The sequence below is a fragment of the Uloborus diversus genome, chromosome 3 (assembly GCF_026930045.1).
Source record: "Uloborus diversus isolate 005 chromosome 3, Udiv.v.3.1, whole genome shotgun sequence".
NCBI classification, from domain to species: domain Eukaryota; kingdom Metazoa; phylum Arthropoda; class Arachnida; order Araneae; family Uloboridae; genus Uloborus; species Uloborus diversus.
The window spans coordinates 14,837,852-14,858,013 of NC_072733.1; positions in this window are offsets into that span (position 1 = coordinate 14,837,852).

The following is a 20,162-nucleotide window of genomic DNA, read 5'->3' on the forward strand; positions in this document are numbered from 1 at the left end:
TATATTTTTTTCATTCTGTAAAAGTACTACGAAAGAAATTCATCATCCAACTGAAGTCAAAAAATAAATAAATAAATAAAGGAACGAAAATAAAAGGGCTTCATTGATGACTTATTAAATGACCCTCGAAAAATTACTGACCCTAATGTTACAAAATATGATTTAAGAATCGCCTTTTTAAGACTTAAATTTCAGGAAACATTCGAACAAGGTTCCCCGAACTGCCTTCCTTTAATATTATAAGAAAATCAAGTTTTTTGAACTACACTGGTGCCATTTGTTTGTAATACATATTACAATTTCTACATCATAAAGAATGATTTACTCATTAAAGGCAAAAGTTTTATAAACTGTAGTTGGGGCAAACCTAACCTGACAGCGTCGCAATGCTATAATTAAGAATTAGACCTGCGTAACTTTCACAATGCTGCCAGGTTAGGTTTTCCCCAACTATAGAAGTGTTTAAGTTTCATTTTCAGGAGTGTACATATGCCATATTCTACACAGGCAAAGAGCGTGTTTTAATGGTTCGAAAAAAAAATGATGGTAATGGTTTAAAAATTTTATTTTAAAAACATAGGCTTTTAGATTTACTTGAAAACTTCTGAAGAATAAGGATTTTCGAATTTTGAATTTCAGAAGAAAATAAACAATTCCAGGAAAATACTGTTAAAAAATCTGAATACTCAGGAATTCTGATGTTTCTTTCATATTTTCTTCATTCTGTAAACGTACTACAAAAGAAATTCATCATCCAACTGAAGTCGAAAAATAAATAAAGGAACGAATATAAAAGGGCTTCATTGATGACTTATTAAATGACCCTCGAAAAATGTACTGGTTACAAAATATGGTCTTAAGAATCGCCTTTTTAAGACTTAAATTTCAAGAAATATTCGAGCAAGGGTCCCCGAACTCCTTTAATATTATAAAAAAATCAAGTTTTTTAAACTACACTTAAAAAAACTTAATTGGAATAGCCCCTGAGTAAAAAAAAAATGCTGAAGTTTAGGACCATAATTTTTGAACAAATTTTCACGGAAGAGATTCAGCACCTCTTTCTTGAAAAATTGTTTATCATGTAAAGTTTGTCTACAATTGCGTTTTTGAAACTTCAATTTCGAAAATAGGGAAGGAGGGGGGGGGGGAGAGAGAAATTGATTTCGATCTATTTTTAAAAAAGATTGATTGGGGGCACTCCCTTGGCTCCATCCCTTACCCTAACGTTGATAAATATGGCCTATAATCGCGTTTGTAAGGCTTCAATTTCTACTACTTTCCGCTGAAACACCTGAAACTTTTTGTTCCCAAACATCAGCAAAGAAAGTCTAAAATTACGTTTTTAAAACTTCAAGTTTCAAAATTTTTCCGGGGGAGAACCCCCGGACCCCCCTTCACTTCTCAGATCACAGGTTTTCTCTTTTCTTTTCTTTTTTTTCGTTAAGTATCCCGCCCTCCAAAGACTTTTTTCTGGTTGCGCCACTAAATTACACTTGCATTGTAAAACTGGGTAAAGCTGGGATTTTGCTAAATGCCAGAAATCGGGGCTCGGTGGAAATCTCCCCTTGCACTGACTAAGTTGCGAAAAAATATAGTTTTTTTTTTGTCAGAAATGTCGTTTTTTCCCTTTTAAATAAGAATGTAACTGCGCCCCCACCTCTTCCAAAACTTGTTTTTTATTTTATATATATATATATATATATATATATATATATATATATATATATATATATATATATATATATATATATATATATGATTTTCTGTATTGTTAATATTAATAAACTATATCGTTTTTGTTGTGTCAATAGAGGGCCTCCGGATAAGGCTGCGCCTGGGGCCTCACAATCCCATGATCCGCCACTGGACAGAACAGGTATATTAAGAAAGTTACTTGGAAAGAATGTAGAATTTGTATGGAGTTCAAATGAACAAAGGGCGTTTGAAGACTTAAAAAATTGTGTTACAAACTCTCCTGTTTTGTCTTTCTACAACAAAGATAAACTCTCCACAGTGTCTGTAGATGCAAGTCAATTTGGACTGGGTGCTGTTTTGATACAAGAGGGTCACCCAATTGCATACGCGTCATCCTCATTGACAGAGACACAACAACGTTACAGTCAAATAGAGAAAGAACTGTTGGCAATTTTAATTGGTTGTAAAAAGTTTCATTATTTTATCTTTGGAACTAAATTTTTGGTTGAAACTGATCATAAGCCTCTAATAGGTCTATTGAAAAAGCCTATAGATAAGTTGTCCCCAAGACTACAGCGCATGGTTTTAGAATTATTTAAATATGATTTCGAACTAAAACATGTACCAGGTAAAAAATTATATATCGCAGATGCATTGTCTAGGACACCGTTGAAAGGTAGTGAAGATACTAGTTTTTTAGAGGACGGAGCAGCAGTTGTTCATACAGTCCTATCAGCTACTGATGAGAAGACCGAAGTTCTAAAGATTGCTACTAGAGATGATCCGGAGCTAATTTTAATAAAAAAATACATTGAAGAAGGTTGGCCGCAAAGTTTTAAACAGATGCCTGAGAAAACTAGAAGCTATTGGGACAAGAAAGCAGAACTTCACTGTTACAACAATTTAATATTTCTGGGAAATAGATTAGTAATTCCCACAAAGATGAAAGCTGAAATTTTGCAGAACATACATTCAGCCCATCAAGGGATAACATCTTGCATAAACAAAGCTTCAAAAAACGTATATTGGCCAAATTTTTGTGAAGATATAAAAAAATTCATTAATGCATGCACAATTTGTCAACAACATCAGCGTGCTAATGTAAAAGAAACTTTACTACCATACAGTATACCAACACTGCCATGGGAGGAGGTAGCTATTGATTTCATGTATCTACAAAAAACAGACTATCTTTTATGTGTTGATTACCATTCCAAATTCATAGAAATTAAGAAATTGACGAAGAAAACAGCAGAGCCAGTTATCAATGCACTGAAACAAATTTTTAGGACACATGGTATACCACGCAGGTTGCATTCTGATAATGGTCCACCGTTCGATAGTAGACTTTTCCAAAATTTTACTAAGTCGTATGACATAGAGCCTGTAACATCGTCACCTAAGTATCCAAAATCAAATGGAATGGTAGAGAAAGCTATTGGAACGATGAAATCAATTTTACTAAAAGTTATTAGAAGCAAAGGAGATCCCAACCTAGCAGTACTGGAATACAACAGCACTCCAAAATCCAGTTTGTTATCACCGTCAGAAATGCTTATGGGACGAAGACTTAGAACTGTAATGCCACAGAAAACATCTCTTCTCACACCAAAGTTCCCAACAGATGAAACAATCAAGATTTTAAAAAAGCAGCAAAATAAACAGAAAGAATATTATGACAGATCAGCTGTAACACTGTCAACTCTAAAGAAAAATCAACCAGTTTTCGTACAGCTAGGGCACCGAGATTGGGCCCCAGGGACAGTTATAGAAAAGTTAAATACACCCAGATCTTACTTAGTGAAAACAGCGGCAGGAAGTGAACTTAAAAGAAATAGAATTCACCTTAGACCAGATGAGAGAAAAGAAAACATGGAGTTGGATGTAGATAAGGAAAAATTAAAATCACCATCCACCCAAATAGTAAGGGAGGATTCATCTGAAAATCCAACTGAGACTCTGCCTGATAATGTCTCAACCCCCAAACGAGAAAAACGCATAATAAGAAGACCCCTCAGGATCCAGGACTATGTTTAAAAAAAAAAAAAACTTTTGACATTTATTTCTCTTGAATATTTTAGTATTTTAGTATGTGTTTAAGTTGTTATTGTTTTAGTAATTTTTGCACTTATTTGTCTTTATCATTTTAAACTTTAGTGCATGCTTAAATTGTGTTTGGTTTAAATCAATTCTTTTGTTTAAAAAAAAAAAAAAAGGACGTGTAACATATTGTATACTAATGAGCATCGACTTGTAGCGCATGCGCGGTTGCCAATGCTTTGGCTGGGAAAGTCAGTCCATGGAGTGTGAATAAAAGAGTTAGACGTTCATATTACTTTGTCCTCCTTATTTTGGTATTATCATTCCACACGTACGTTGAAGAACCCAACCCTGGATGATTTATAACTATATAACAGCTCGCTCAAGATCTTTTGGGAACATTTTCTGACACTCTTTTCCCCCTCCTTGTCTACCGTATCTTACATTAAATATTTGTCAATTTATCATCGTCTAAATTGTGTACAATATTTATTTGTGTTATTTAATCAGGTTATCGACTGCGCTATTTTTCTTAATGTAAAGATAGTTGGCAATAAATACTACTTTATAGTTTAACTTGATGCTTGCTTGCAACCAGTTAACCGATCACGTGATTTAATCAACCAATCAACAGCTTAAAATGGTAACCGAAAGATGATAGAACGTTACGGTTAGTAACCCGTTACTCACTGGTCGACCAGTGAGGTTCGTCGAATGCAAACAATAAATGTTCTTACTTAATTTTTTTCTAATGAATTCAAAATGTTTCTCATCAAAATTGTTTGTGAAAGCCGATTAATATTTTTCGATTATCCGGGGAAATTATTCGATTAAGCGGGGATCTTTAGTATTGCATCTATGGGGAAATATTCGGTTCCAGGAGGTTTTATTCGTATAAACGGGTTATTTGTTTATCCGTTACCCGATTAAGCGGGGCTTACAGTATTCAATAGTTTCTAAAGTGCAGAAAAAATTCAAACTATTTTAAGCCGCAGATGCCATTGGCGATGTTCTTCATATCACGAAATCCTTGAAAAAATAACAAGAAAGAGAGAAATAAGACAGTTCAAAGAAAATAGCTAACTTTGGTGTTATATTGAAATATAAAAATAACTCAGTATGTATAAATTTTCATGATTTTTTCCACAAACCCTTTTTTTTACGAGCACTCTGGTATATATAACAAGCAAATGCTGCAGTCTCTTTGCGCTTGTTTTTAGTGAGTTGGACTGTACTACATATATGGGAGCAAGCCCTTGCTACAGGCGGCAACTTCTGAAAGGCAGCAAAATTCACCATAATTATTTTCTTCAAATTTGTTCAAACTTGATATAAAACCTTGAAGGTAGACGGGTAAGGACTAGTGATGGGCATAATCGAATCACTCGAGAACTCTTATTGTCACGAATTCTTGGTTACCGATTGACTCAGCTGGAGTTCTTGATTTCAAAAGATCTGGATTATCAATCACTCAAGTTCTCGATTTGGAAAGATATTGATTATCAAAAGGTCTCGATAATGCCCATCACTAGTGAGGGCATCAGTTTCAACATTTGCCACAGACATATAAAAATAACAGAAAAATTAAGCATCTAGCACTGCTCGCTTTTCACTATCACCCCCTCCCAAACCAGTATTAAACGACTGAATTCGAAATTTGCCCCCCTTGTCTGACTACGTTTTGCATATGCACCTTTGTGAAGTACTGCCATTATTTTTTTCCTCATTGGAGAAAAAACAAGGAGATTTGGATCGTCATTTATTTTTTCATTTATTTACAACGAAATGTTTCTGCCAATTACTTTTTTTTAAATCATGGATATGCAGTACATATATGTTACTGCAAAACACCAAAATTAAAGAATGTCGACTTTTACTGACGATTCACCAGAAATATTAAGTATATCACCGATGCCTTTGGTATGTGTATGTTGATATGCACTGACTAGTGTCGACATTTACCAGTTTTCAGACTTTCACAATTTCTTATGCCGGGGCCATGTAGCTAAGTTTGATGCATTTTGTTATTGTACCATAATGCGCAAGTAAATGCAATTTTAGCAAATAATTGAAAGATACTAGCCTAGAATTGAGATTTTATATTAGTAAGATAGTAAACGTTAAACAAATTTACTCACTTTCAACAATCCCTTTTCTTTTTCTTTCTCAACTAGTGTAGTACTAACTAGTAAAATTACAACAATGAAGAGAATTTAATTATAATTTCTCATCACAGTCGTAATTCAACTTGTATTGTTGTTCAGCCGGAAAAAAAATCCGTTGATTTCTTCAAAACGACGAAGTAGTATAATGACTATGCAGAATATTATGCCATCAAGTATTAAGTCATAATTAAAATAAGTACTGCATTTGTGGATGAAAACAATGTTAAATTGAAGAAGTATCGCATATTTTAAGTAAATAAAACCAATTTTACTTCCAATGTAAAATGAAGGCTACTGCAAAAATGCTACGGGAAACAAAAAACGAGCGCCTGCATCCTAGGAAGGGACTCTTACTCATGTCTCATTTGATTGGATGGCGAGAACACGTGACTTCGTGACGTAGCTGTTTGTTTTGTTGTCTCCTACACACTCCTAGGCTGAAGCAGCTCAGCGATGGAAGATTGCTGAAAATTCGGTTGGTGGTATAGGTATACTTGCATATTCGGCAGACAAATCGAATACTCGATTCGGCCGAATACTTTAATATTCGGCAACCGAAGGGTAAACAAATTTAAATGTTCCATAATTTGTAAACTACATCTGGCAAACTATTTAAAACATTGAATGAAAGTTGCAATATGTAGGTATACCGCAGTTCAAATTGTTAGTTATTAATTTTATCACATTTAAAGTAATTTTAATGTTCGAGAAAACGCTCAGATGTTAAATTTAAATCTTGTTGCTTTTTAATATTTCTTTAATCTTATGACACATTATAGCCAACTATTTTCCTCGTTTAATTATAACATAGTAATAAGAAGGAAAAACGACCGATTAACTTTAAGTGTTACACCATATGGAACATTATTGTTTAAAAACAATCAAATTTAAATTAATAACTGTAATAAAAGTTCAATGATCATGTATACTAAAAGAGAAAAATAAAAATATTTTGCAATGTTTCAATTTTATTACTCTATTTTAATGATGATACAATTATTTATCAGTTACTGAAGAGATTAATGTGCCAGGAAATCACATGGAAAATATTTTATTTTTTTATGATATTTAAAGCAACTTATGCTTATATTATTTGTATGTGGGGTAAATTTATTAAGATTATTTATTTGAAATATAACATGTTTTTGACATCAATCATCAAATCATACATCAGGAACAGGAAAGAAAGTTATTATTCACTTAGGGCAGAATTTTAGATATAAACCAAATCAGCCACTTACAGTAACAATTAGTTTTTGCTTCTGAACGGTTTATTTTAAATTTAATGTTGATAAATTTTCGATGCTAAATGGAAATGCAAATACATTTTCCATAAACAGATTATGTTTTCTGTTTTAAATTTGTAAAATTCAAATATTTTTTAAACAAATATTCGATATTTAGCTGAATATTCGGTCTGAACTTTTCCTAAACGTTTGATATTATTCGGTGCATATGTAATTGATATGTTACATGAATTTTTGCAATGTATGCAATAGAAAAAAGACTTGTAGTTTAAAATAGAATTCTGGGTATTTATACTGTATCTACAGTGTACTTAAAAAAAAAAATCCATGATACAACTTAGAATCAACTAATTGTTAGGTTCTAGGAAAGGTGGTCAAGGGAGAATTTTTTGACTTTTTTGGTTCTATTTTGTAGCTTTTGACTGTTTAGTCACTCGTGGCGAAGAGAGGAGGGGACATGACACCCCTCTGTAGTCACATCTGGTAATATAGCTACAAGAAGATATAGTATTTAGTACAGAATTTTGTGTTTTTGAAAATTGAACCTTAAAATTTAAACTGATTCTATCTCGAACATTTGCCAAAAAACTCGGCTATTCTTAAATATGTACTCCGTCATATACATATACAATAAAATTCTATGAATTTAGGTTAGTAAAATTAAGAGAATGTGTGTACATTTGCGTACAGATCAATGTCACCCAAAAAAAGAAATCACTCGCATACAAAAGAAATAACCAGCTATAGGCTCAAGGCCTATTTATGTGTGAATGTGTCCAATTTAAAAAAAAAAAAAAAAAAGAAAACAAATATTTAAACACATGCTTGTATTGAAGGTAATATTACTATTTTGACTAAATCACTCTACTTGATTTTCCATCTTCTGATGAATCGTAATTGAAAAATACTATGCATTTTTTTTTTAATATATCCATCATGAATCGAGTTTTGATAAATACGTTTAAAAAAGCTTTTAAGTCGTGAATTAACTCAGCATAATTAAATTTCATTCTAATAGCATTTAACAACCCTTTAATCATCATGAGTGAAATTTTCTTAACATCCACTCATAGTTACACTGTTGCTGCTCTAGCATTTTGCTTGAGATGAACTTGGTTTATCAACACAAATAAAAAAGAACTCTTATTTAAGTTCTTGTGTTGTTTTACTAAAAACAATTTCATGTCTGAGAATTATAATATTTTAACAGGACAGTTTAAACAGAACTGAATAGTTTAACAGTTAAAACACATTTTTACAGGATATTAAAAAAAAAAAAGATTTAAAATTCCAGTTATACAGTGTTTTTTTCAACAATACATGAAATATTCAATTGAATCAAACAAAAATCACAATTAAATAAGCTTGTAGAGTAAATATAAAAACTTTAAACAAAAACAATATTACATATACAAAAAATAAAGAGTTGGAAGGACAAACACAATTTTAGTTTAAATGATCACTTTTTGAATCTGTGGAGACAAGAAATTCGGGATTCAATAAATTAGCTTTGATATTATCCATTTCAGCTGCAGATGGTTTGGAATATTTTGCTTTTTTAGAAACTCTTGTTTTTTTGGTTGAAAAGAATCGCTTTTGTTTGGTGATGTTTTTATTTGCAGGCTCTCTAACCCTCTTATCAACTGAACTATTTTTTTTCATTAATTGGGACGTTTAATAAATGTTCAATGGCATTCAAATGTGTGTGAATTTGTTTTGCAGTAGATTCGTTGATTTCTGTGGTAGCACATGATTGTGAATATATTGATAATGTTTTTTCTTTGTTTGCCTTATAGTAATCAATTGGTTTTATATCATTGGATGTTGTTATATTTTTGACGGTTTTGATAGTAGTCAAAGGGCCAGAGAAATTTTGTGAATGAAATAAATTTATTACTATGTAGTGTATATGCTTACAGATGTTGTTGCCTATCAAGTAGTCATGACATGAACAATTGTAAGCATCTGTACAAATGGTGCATGATCTGCAGCTAATGGCACATTTTTCATTACATATATGAGTTTTCTGAACTTTGTATATTTTGCTTTCTTAAATTATTTCCCAACTGTTATCTGCTTTTTCTTGTACACTAAGTTGTATTTTTTTTTTGCTTCTTTATGCCTTCTAAAATTTCGAGAACATTTTTTGGTAATTTTACTTTTGTGTAATTCTCGGAAGTTGTCAAACTCTTTATCATTTGTTAAATTAATTAATTCTTGAATAGTAATATCCAATCGTTTTGTTTTTTTGCCTTCCAAGTAATTGTGCTTTAGATTTTTATGGAAACTTTCTATGTGCATGTTAGTGTTGAGTTTTGCCCCAGCCCGATAAGAATATGCCCAAAGTTCTTTACGCCCAAAATAATATGTTGTAAAATATTTATGAAATTCTTGCAAATCTTCATCTTCACCCAATAATTTTATGAAATTTCCTAACATTACATTAAATTTAACTAGATCTAATTCATACATTAAAGTTTTTAGAAGATGACGAATCATCGTTCTTTTTTCTTCTGTTTTAATCAGATTAATGTGGCCTTGCCATGCTCTGTCAACGTGCCAGGCACATAGCAAGTGCTGAGGCAATGAATTAAAAACCTCTGTCCATGCAGAGTAAAAAAATTCAGCATCATCGCTCATAAAAATTTTTGTTCGAAAATCATAAATATTTTTGATACATTTAAAATAAAAGACTAAATTTTTTTTGTTTACGGTGCTCATGATGCAGTAAGCTAATGGCACCCCTTGTTCGTATTTATTAATTGTTAAAACAGTAACTAGCTCAAATCCATAACTGGATATACCGTGTGTTGAATCCACACATATGCGTTCTCCCCCTAGTTCTTTTAACATTTGTTGTTGGAACTTCGTCATGATTATTAGCATGAAGTCCTTTGACTCAAGGTCTGGGTGCTCATCATTCTGTCGTTTATAAAAGAGTACAGGATTAAGCTCAGGGTTTTTTTGATGGCTCAAAACCCATGCATTAACACTTTCTTCATCATTTTGGATCGCCTCTTTTCCCATTACACTTTGTATTCCAAATTGGTTTTTGATATTGGCAATGTCCTTTCTAGTAACTAAATGTTTTCTCTCAAGTTCTGACGTGAAAGTGCATCTGATGTCCTGCATGATTCTTTTTTCCGTAACTCCTTCTAAGAGTTTTCCTAAAAAGACAAACAAAAGGAAAAAAATGTAACTCAAGCACAATTAGGGAAAACAATCATGCAGTTTTTACTTCAATAAAATACTATATTACTATGGATAGTTTCAAGGTTAACACATTACTACAGTGAAATTTCAGAAAGTGATTAGCCGAAACCTTCGATAAGTCGAAATGAATCTTTATTCCAGTGTAACTGAATGGAGAATCAATGTTATTTACTTGGATAAACCGAATTTCGTCGAGTCGAAATACTCGATAAGTCGAATTTTATTTAGTAACCGCTGTTAATTTTCCTTGCTAACATAACTCCGTAAGTGGAATACATCCCTCCCATACCCCCCAAATAGTATGATCAAAAAGTGGACATCTGGAGGTAGTAAATATAATAATTGTGATATAAATTTGCAAATTGGAGCTCTCTTGTAAAATAAACATTTAATGAAACAAACATTTTATGGATTTTGTTGTAGTTGATAAGATTTTAAGTAACATAGTACCCAACTGATGAAGGGTGAAAACAACGAAAACATTTCTCATGTTGAAGAGAAGTAGACAGTATTAAAATTACCCTCTAAACAAGATTTTAGAAGAACGTGTTTTCATAGAATCCAGTCCGAATATTCCCAACTCTTAGTTTACAGATATTTTTTTTTTACAAAATATCTTCTCTCTCTCTCTCTTTTTTTTTTTTTTTTTTGATAAGTAAAATCTTGTATTTCAGCATAAAAAATTAATTTTGTTTTCCAATCTCTACAGAATCTCGAATTTTTTTAGTAATTATAGCACATATTCAGGGGTATGCACAGGGGAGGGGGAGAGAAGGGACACCTGTTGGCCATACCCGAGCCTGAAGTGGGCCCAATATTTGAAAAACTGGAGTGAAATATAGGGGTTAACAATTTTGAAAGGATGGGTTCGGAAAAGTCATTTGTGACGGGCCCCAAAATTTCTGTGCATGCCCCTGCAGATGTTAATTATGTCAAGTAGATATCTAATCTCCTTGATACATTATTCTATCAATTTTTGCTCAGATCATAAATTTAATGAGTTTCAGGGCAGTATTTTATTTTATTCTAGTTTTATTTTGTTTTCAACGAGTCAAATTTTCGAAAATCTTTTTTGCTTTCCCTACAACTTCGACTCATCGAAGTTTTACCGTACTATGATTTTTTCATAAAAATCCATCAAAAAGAGAAGATTTGTGCTTTTGAAAAGGATCATAGGAGTATTTAAAGCCTGGATTAGTCCTAATAGCGTGAAGTTTTGAAAGTCCCTGCTTGGCTTCTAGTGGTCCTGGTTACTAGAAAGTTATTATATAAAAGTCACTGGAGTGAAACGAATAACAAGTTTATAATCAAGCTGTTTTTTTATGAGCCTCAGTCAAACTCTCAATTCCTTCATCATAGGAAATTTTAGGTTTTAATCAAAAGTTGGGATGAACATTTCTATTAAATAGCTTTAATGATTGTATGAATTAAAAAATGTAATGCTTTGGTTAAGAATTTATGATTTACCTGCTATATTTGCTTTCTCAGAATCTGGAACCGGAATGTGGCACAATGCACTATCATGCCTATAGTGCTCTTTAAAATAAGTCACTTTAACATGGGTGTTGAAATCCCTTACAATGATTCCTGATGTGCAGTGGAAGCCTAACTTCATCGTTCCTTGGCATTTTAACTGCCTGGTTCTATCTTCTCCAACTGCAGGCTTGTAGGTGCCACTGCGATTACAAGTGTAAATGCTGTAACAGCAGTCTTTCAGCATTTTTTTAGCTGTTGTTACAACATACTTGGTGTTTGTTTTCTTCTCTTCTTCTGATAACCACAGAAAAAAATCTAAAAGTATTATATTTTAATTAGTGACAGTAGAACTTGATAGATTTACTCTAAAACAGAAGCAAACTGCATTTATAAAAAACATGCAACATATCGACAACTCTGTTATAACATCCAGAGACAGTCGCTTTGCCCTTGTAATGGGCTCATCAGTCTTTAATAGTGAATAACCAAGCTGGAGACAGTCGCCAACACATTAAAGCTGCAAGGGCCAGCAAACTGATAGCTAAAATAGATTTAGCTCATCAGCATCAGTTCTCAGCAGTGGTTTTATTCAACTAATTACGAAGCAGTAAATTACCGCTCTTATGGCAGGGCTACGGCAGAACTACATGCAACATACCAACAGCCTGGTTAATTTGTTGGCACTCTCGGCTTCAATGAGAAGAACAACATCTACCTCCTGCTCGGTTATTAACTATTCTTGATTGTTCAGTCCGTACAAGAACCAACCTGCTATAGTCAAGTGGATTTATCCCCAAATTCCTGCTCTTGTCTACCCGGTTGTTACTATATACAAGGATACCCATCTCCTCCCCCAAAAATACCTGTTAAACAGGCACGGATCTATAAATATTGGGCCCCCGCAAAAAAGCAGCAGGGCCCCTCGCCACGCCTACTGAATTATCCCCTGCCCCCTGCCAAAACATATTTTTTAAAGGATTGAGTATTGTTAGATTTTAACTGCTTTTTTTAACCTGCCTACATTTTGAATTCATCAGATTAAATCTTAAAAAATTATTTATTTATTTATTACTGATAAGTTATTTCTATTAAGTAAGATTTGATTTTGTTCATACATGTTGAGTTTCTATTTTTTCTCAATTTTTTTTCTGAAACATAACAAAAATATTTTCAACTTTTAAAATTTGAGGATAAGTTCCTTTAATTTTTTTTTTTTTTTTTGAAATTCGGTTTTTTGAGCTGTAACCCCCCCCCCCTGCACTACAAGGTCTGTGGATAAGGGCTTACACATAATTATGCAAGGTGTCTCAGTTAAATGTTTCAGAACTCCTGAAAGGGGTAGGATGCATCCTTACTACTCGAAATCATATTGCAATGTGGGTGGGGTTAGAAATGCATTCCCAACCCAAGTAATTTGAGATATGCCGTGAGTATTCTACTGTTTGGATTTTCATGCACCGAAGATGTGAGGTGTGCATTAGAACTGGTTTAAAAAACTTTGAACACTTACTTGGACCCATGTACCTTTTGCTCTTTTATGTGTATTATGAAAAATATTTTTCACTTACTGTCTCTTTCCTTTGTGGTGCCTCTGTTTACATAACTACTTTAGGAAAGCATTTCCAACCCTGCCTTGCTATATGATTTCAAGTCATCAGAATGCACCTTACCCCTATTGTGAGTTCTAAAACGTCTAATTGAGACATCCTGTATGTGTATATATACACTTCTGTAGTTGTAGGAGGTATTACAGAGGTTTACTGTCCCTCAAATTACTTGGGTTTTTATTTTTAAAATAATGCAAATAAAATTGGTGTTAAACCACCTTTTCTCTTGGTGAGTTCTCCCAAATATTTTTCCAACAAAGGCATTCAGTATAATATAGTTGTTCTCCATCCCCTTAAAAGTAATCGAACACCCTTTTCTGCCCCCCTCCCCCCCAAAAAAAAAGAAAAGACCAGATCCCGTGGAATAATAACAAAAATTTTTAGCACAGCCTGCGCATCCCTGTATGTATATATATCTTTTTTAAAAAAATACTACTGCAAGGGTGTCCACAAGGGGGGGGCGAGGTTTAGAATGCCCCATTGAAATTTTTAGGGGGGTAATTTTAAAGAGATTTTAATATCATTTGGGGGTGGGAGGGACACCTGATTTGTTCGTAAATGTAACATATATATATATAATTTATTTATTTATTATATTAATAGATATATTAGCATATTTATTTAACATACAAATACATAAAGATACATTTGGAAAGTTAATGGACTAACCTGAGGAGTTCTGAAATTCAAGATCATAATGTTCTCCAATATTTTCTATCTTATGATCTTCTTGAAGATGCTGCCTCAATTCCATAACAGTTCGAAATTTTTCTTCACATTCCTCTTCCTGACAAATAACTGTCACCTTTTTCACATTGTGAAATCTAGCATGATGTTTACTAAGACTATTCTTAGAAGAAAAAAATTTCCCGCAATGCTCACAATTTAAGATTTCCCCTTCCGATTTTTTTTTCTCTTCATCAATATCTCTGTGCATCCGAGCTTGATGGCTTTTCAAATATCTCTTTTCATAAAATCCTACACCACAAATAGAACAAGTGTATTCCATGTTCATTTCGAGCAGAGCAATACCTATTAAGAACAGTTTTCAACATTCAGAACGAAAACGCGAAAAGCGCGGAAATATCATTCGGAACAACGGCGGGAATTGCGTCACCAAGTCATGTGGTTTCAATATCCAATCAAATGAGACATTAGTAGAAGTCATAGACTAATAACAGGGAGATTAAAGGGAAGGAGATAAATCTTTACTATGCAGAAGTGGCAACGTTTGTTCACTTTTTCCAGAGGACGCTGTATGTGCACCGCTCCCGTCAATCGCAGCAGATCAATGTAAATGATGCTAAGTTTCTCATTTTTTTAGAGGCAGCTATTAAAGCAAAATAAAGAAAAAAATGCTGGAAATTGGTTGTAATAAGGGGCCAATATAGTGGACGATGTACGGCTTTCGTCTACAGGAAGTTAGCGCAGTATTTTGATGGAAAAATGTATTTTATTTTTCATCACCAACTTGCCGAATTCGTCTGCTATTAATATTGCGCTGTGCGATGTTTTATTTTTTACGAGTGTGAATGTTTCTATTCCTGAAAATAATTGACGAAATGAGAATGTAGTAGAATTAATAACGTAAATACTTTTTTTAATTAGTTGTAAATTTCGTGACATGCTTCGAGAACTAATTAAAGCGAAACAATTTTTTGCTTTCACGACCTTTAACAGAAAAAAATAAATGTTAATGTTCTATTCACTTAACGTCAAGCTGATATTGATTGTAATAATTTTATTCACGTGTTTACTCACTGCTTAAACAGAATTGTTATCATTATTTTTTATTATTATTGCATTTTTTTTCTACAACCAAATCGGAAAAAAATCGGGAAACCTTTTTCATTTAAAAAATACACATGATTATTTTCAACAGAAAACCCCACAAACTATCTCAAAAAAGCGTTCCAAGGTATAATTTTTTTGAATGAATAAGGTTTCGCGATTTTTTTACATTTGGTTGTCGAAAAAATGCAATCTGTTTAAGCAGTGAGTAAACACATGAATAAAATTATTATAACTAATATCAGCTTGAAGTTAAGTGAATAGAACATTAACATTTATTTTTAGCTGTTGAAGGTCGTGAAAGCAAAAAATTATTTCGCTTTAGGGGCATTCCACGGTATTTTTGACATTTATGTAGAGTCCGTAACGTGACCTTTTTGCCATAACTTTTTAATTTACCGTTTGATTTGCAAATTATTTTAATTTGAGCTGGTGTGTTGGTAGGAAAAGATCAAAATAAAACAATATGCTAATCAAACAGTAAATTAAAAAGTTATGGCAAAAAAGGTCACGTTACGGACTCTACATAAATGTCACAAATACCGTGGAATGCCCCTTTAATTAGTTCTCGAAACATGTCACGAAATTTACAACTAATTATAAAAAGGATTTACGTAATTAATTCTACTACATTCTCATTTCGTCAATTATTTACAGGAATAGAAACATTCCAACTCGTAAAAAATAAAACATCGCACAGCGCAATATTAATAGCAGACGAATTCGGCAAGTTGGTGACGAAAAATAAAATAAATTTTTCCATCAAAATACTGCGCTAACTTTCTGTGGACGAAAGCCGTACATCGTCCACTATATTGTCCCCTCATTACAACCAATTTCCAGTAGTTTTTTTCTTTTTTTGCTTTAATAGCTGCCTCTAAAAAAAATGAGAAACTTAGCATCATTTACATTGATCTGCTGCGATTGTCGGGAGCGGTGCACATACAGCGCCCTCTGGAAATAGTGAACAAACGTTGCCACTTTTACACTAGCAATCCCGTAGGACATTTCTCTCCTTCTTCCTACTCCGTGACTAATAATAAGAGTAGACCGAGCTATGGCAACCCTTTTGCTGCTCATAAACCAAACCATGTGACTGGTGGATATCCTAGCAACAGCGGGCGTTAATCGTAGCAGACGATCAACGCCAGCGCGAAATAAAATAAATAGAATTTATAGAACACGGAAGAATGATTTTTTATGGAGTCCGATTTGTTATTCTAAGTTGTAAATATTTTGTTAATATAGTGAGTTTTTCGTTTAGATAGTATTGTGCATTTTCTTTAGTCAATTTCGATAACTCTCTAAGCAATAAAAAATGCAAGCGACCAAGAAGAATCAGCAAACGGTAAGATTTTTACCTACAGTTTCAATTTAAGATACCGATTAGTACATTTTTGCGTTAACGCAAAACGTTTACGCCATTTCGTTCACGCCAACGCTGACAGCTCCAAATGAAATAAAAGTTACCGAAAACTGATCAAAAACTATTACTAATGTCAAAATAATGCATAACTAAAAGAAAAACAGTTCAATCTCTACACCTGGAAGTTTTTTTTAATGAAAACACATTGTCTTAAAATACATGTCGAGTGCCAAACTATAGATAATGCTGCCATCTAGCAACCATGCTGCCAAAGTCTTCGCCAAGCCCTTCCACTAGTCACATGATACATCTATGAACCAATTTTCTTCATCAGCAAGAATGAGAAAGCTCGGTCTACTCTTATTATTAGTCTATGGTAGAAGTCCTCGCGTCACGAAGTCACGTGTACGCGCCATCCAATCGTATGAGACATGAGTAAGAGTCCCTTCCTAGGATGCAGGCGCTCGTAACAAAAACCAGTCTTGCATTGAGTTGCCAATTTAGAATTGAAAATTTTCAACAATAACATTCCATTAATTCTAAAATCCACTTTGCATTCAAAACAGACGCCATTGATGTTTTTCTGCACTTGCGAGAGATTTTCCAGACTTACAAGAGCTCGAGAGCAATTGCAAATTTTGCGAGGGAATCGGGACTGAAGACAATCGCAATGTTACACTTGAATTCAAATTGGAGAAATAGCGATCGCAGCGGTGCATTGCGATCGGCCGTGTTTCACTTAATCCCTGTGAAAATAAGTATTTATATTTTTCTTAGCTAATCCGAAATAAATACAAATGTTATGCCATAATATGCAAAAGCACACTGTGCAATCTTGAACAATTTGAAAAATGATACTACTATATGCACACATATAATTTTTAACCCTTGTTAACCGCTATATTTTCCCCCAAAAGGTGTTATTAATGGCGAGTGTAAAGTGATGTAATAAGTCACAAAACGCTGCGTTTCATAGCTCGGTGAATATTGGTAGTACTAATGTCAAACATTTTTTGTTTAAATGATTTTTCAGTGGAGAAAATTTCCATAAATATAAGAAAGGGGACCTGGGGCCCGTATAAAAAGTTAAATTTTGTATTTTTTGAATTATTTATTTTTACTTCAAAATTTCAACACCTTATCTCTGCATCTGATTTTGAACATTTTTGCAATTGGAAGTATAGGGTAAATCGACCAGTGAGTGAACACCACCCAGTGAATGAACAGCGCGTCATTTAAAAAAAAAAAAAGAGCTTCCAAAATTTTTTTTCTAAATCGCTAAAAAAGTTTTCTTTGTTGATATTCTAAGCTATCTGACACCTGATTGGTTACTTTGGTCATGTATTTTTTTCCTGAAAAAAATAAAGAATTTTTACTGCCGTGAATTGTTCTTATTCTCTTCTAGAATAATAAGACTGGTTTCGTACACGCAATTATTTTGATAAATATTAATTGTATTTATGAATTTTGTTTTTAAATTCTACGAAAGACAAATTAAGTATACATACTTTGGCTATGGATTTAAATTTTTTCAGTCAACGCAGAATGCGTAGATTTTCAGGCAGAGGGATGTTCAGCCACTGCGTACGAAAAATTGCTAAAAACCAGTAAATGAACACTGGCAAGATTTCTTTTGATTTAAAAAGAAATTCGAAGTTTCTTTGAGATATTTTCATTTTCGTACTCTTTTGTAATGCTGATAGTTTTATGTGTTTTTTTATATATTTCATTTTATACTTATTTCTTTCTTTTTTCTTTTCTTTGCAGACAATACACTTTTTAGCATATTGATTTTATTTTCGATTTTTCTTTAAATATTTTTTTTCATATTACATAACATTACATACCTTATTTATTTATTTATCAATCTATTTATCTATATATTTATATCTTCTATCAATATACCTAGCTGCCTATCTATTTCTATTAACTTACATATCTATTTACCTGTCAATATATATATCTATCTATCTACCTACATGTCTCTCTCTCTCTCTCTCATATATATATATATATATATAGAGTTGTCCAAATTAAAGTTCCCCAACTCAGAGGCCTGTGCAGGATGTTCTATGGGTCATAATGTGATGAAATTTTGGAAACAGACACTTCAGATCATGTGCTCGTGATTTATTTTAAAAAAAATAGTACTAAAAGTTGCCGATAGATGGCGCTGTAACACAAGCAATTGGGAAATTTGCATATTTCAACAACGTGATTTGCAGAAATAAAGCTTCTGCGCAACGTATGCAAAAGATGAGCCCTACAAAAGTGGAAGGTGGAAGACAGGCGCTGCACAAGCAGTTATTTTCAACCGCTGGTACACAATGGTGACTTTGAAAGACAAAGCTCTGTTGGTCAAACTTTTTTACCAGAATGACGAGAACTCATGTGCTGCTTTAAGAGCATTCCGTCGGCTGAAGAACATACGTCGAGGACCGATGTCACCACGCCCTTTAAGAGAGATGATGAGGAAGTTCGAAAGATCTGGACAACTGGGAATTTTGCCAGGTAAAGGACGCCATGCTGTGAATTCTGCACGCGTAGAAGACGTTGCTTTGGCGGTCGTGGATACCACTAGATAATCGCCACATGGTGTTGTCAGTGTGCCACGTGTTTCTCGTGCTGTGGATATGCCCTATACGACCGTCATCTGGGGCGTGTGATGCGTCGAATCCTACGCTATTTTCCTTACAAAATCCATAGTCTTCATCAGCTGTTGGACGGGGACCCTGTGGTTCGGGAAACATTTGCGCTGCAGTTCCTTGCCAGAATGGAAGTCGATGCTGCTTGGCCGTGGAATATCCTTTGGACGGATGAGGCCCATTTTCACCTGAATGGTCAAGTGAATGCGCACAACTGCCGCATTTGGACAAGTGAAAACCCGCGAGCAATTCGTCAAGTGCCCTAGCACCCTGCAAAGGTTACGGTATGGTGCGGTTTCACTGTAACATTCAGCATTGGGCCTTATTTTTTTGAAGAGGTGACTCCAAGAGGATTTGAAACCTGCTCTGTCACAGGGAGACGATATCAGGCCATGTTGACAACGTTTGTGATTCCTGAACTGTAACAACGTGGCCACCTCCAGGACACGATATTTATGCAGGATGGTGCACCTCCCCATATTCTTCTGGGCGTTCAACAGGTGTTACGGGCAACTTTCACTGATGCACGTGGGATCAGCCGCTGTTTCCCAACAGCTTGGCATCCTCGCTCGCCTGATCTAACCCCATGCGACTTTTGGTTATGGGGATTTTTAAAAGATCAAGTCTACCGAGAAAATCCAGCAACCTTGGCAGATCTGAAAGACTCAATTATTCAGAATGTGCGTGGTATTAATGTGCACTTATTGCGTTCCGCTGTGGAACACACTGCTTTACCTATGGAAAAAGTTGTGGAGAACCACGGCAGACATATAGAACATCTATAGAATGTCTTGTTGATCTGCAACGCCACCTATCGGCAACTTCAGGTACTATTTTTTTTTTTTTAAATAAATCACGAGCGCATGATCTGAATTGTCTGTTTCCAAAATTTCATCACATTATGACCCATAGAACAT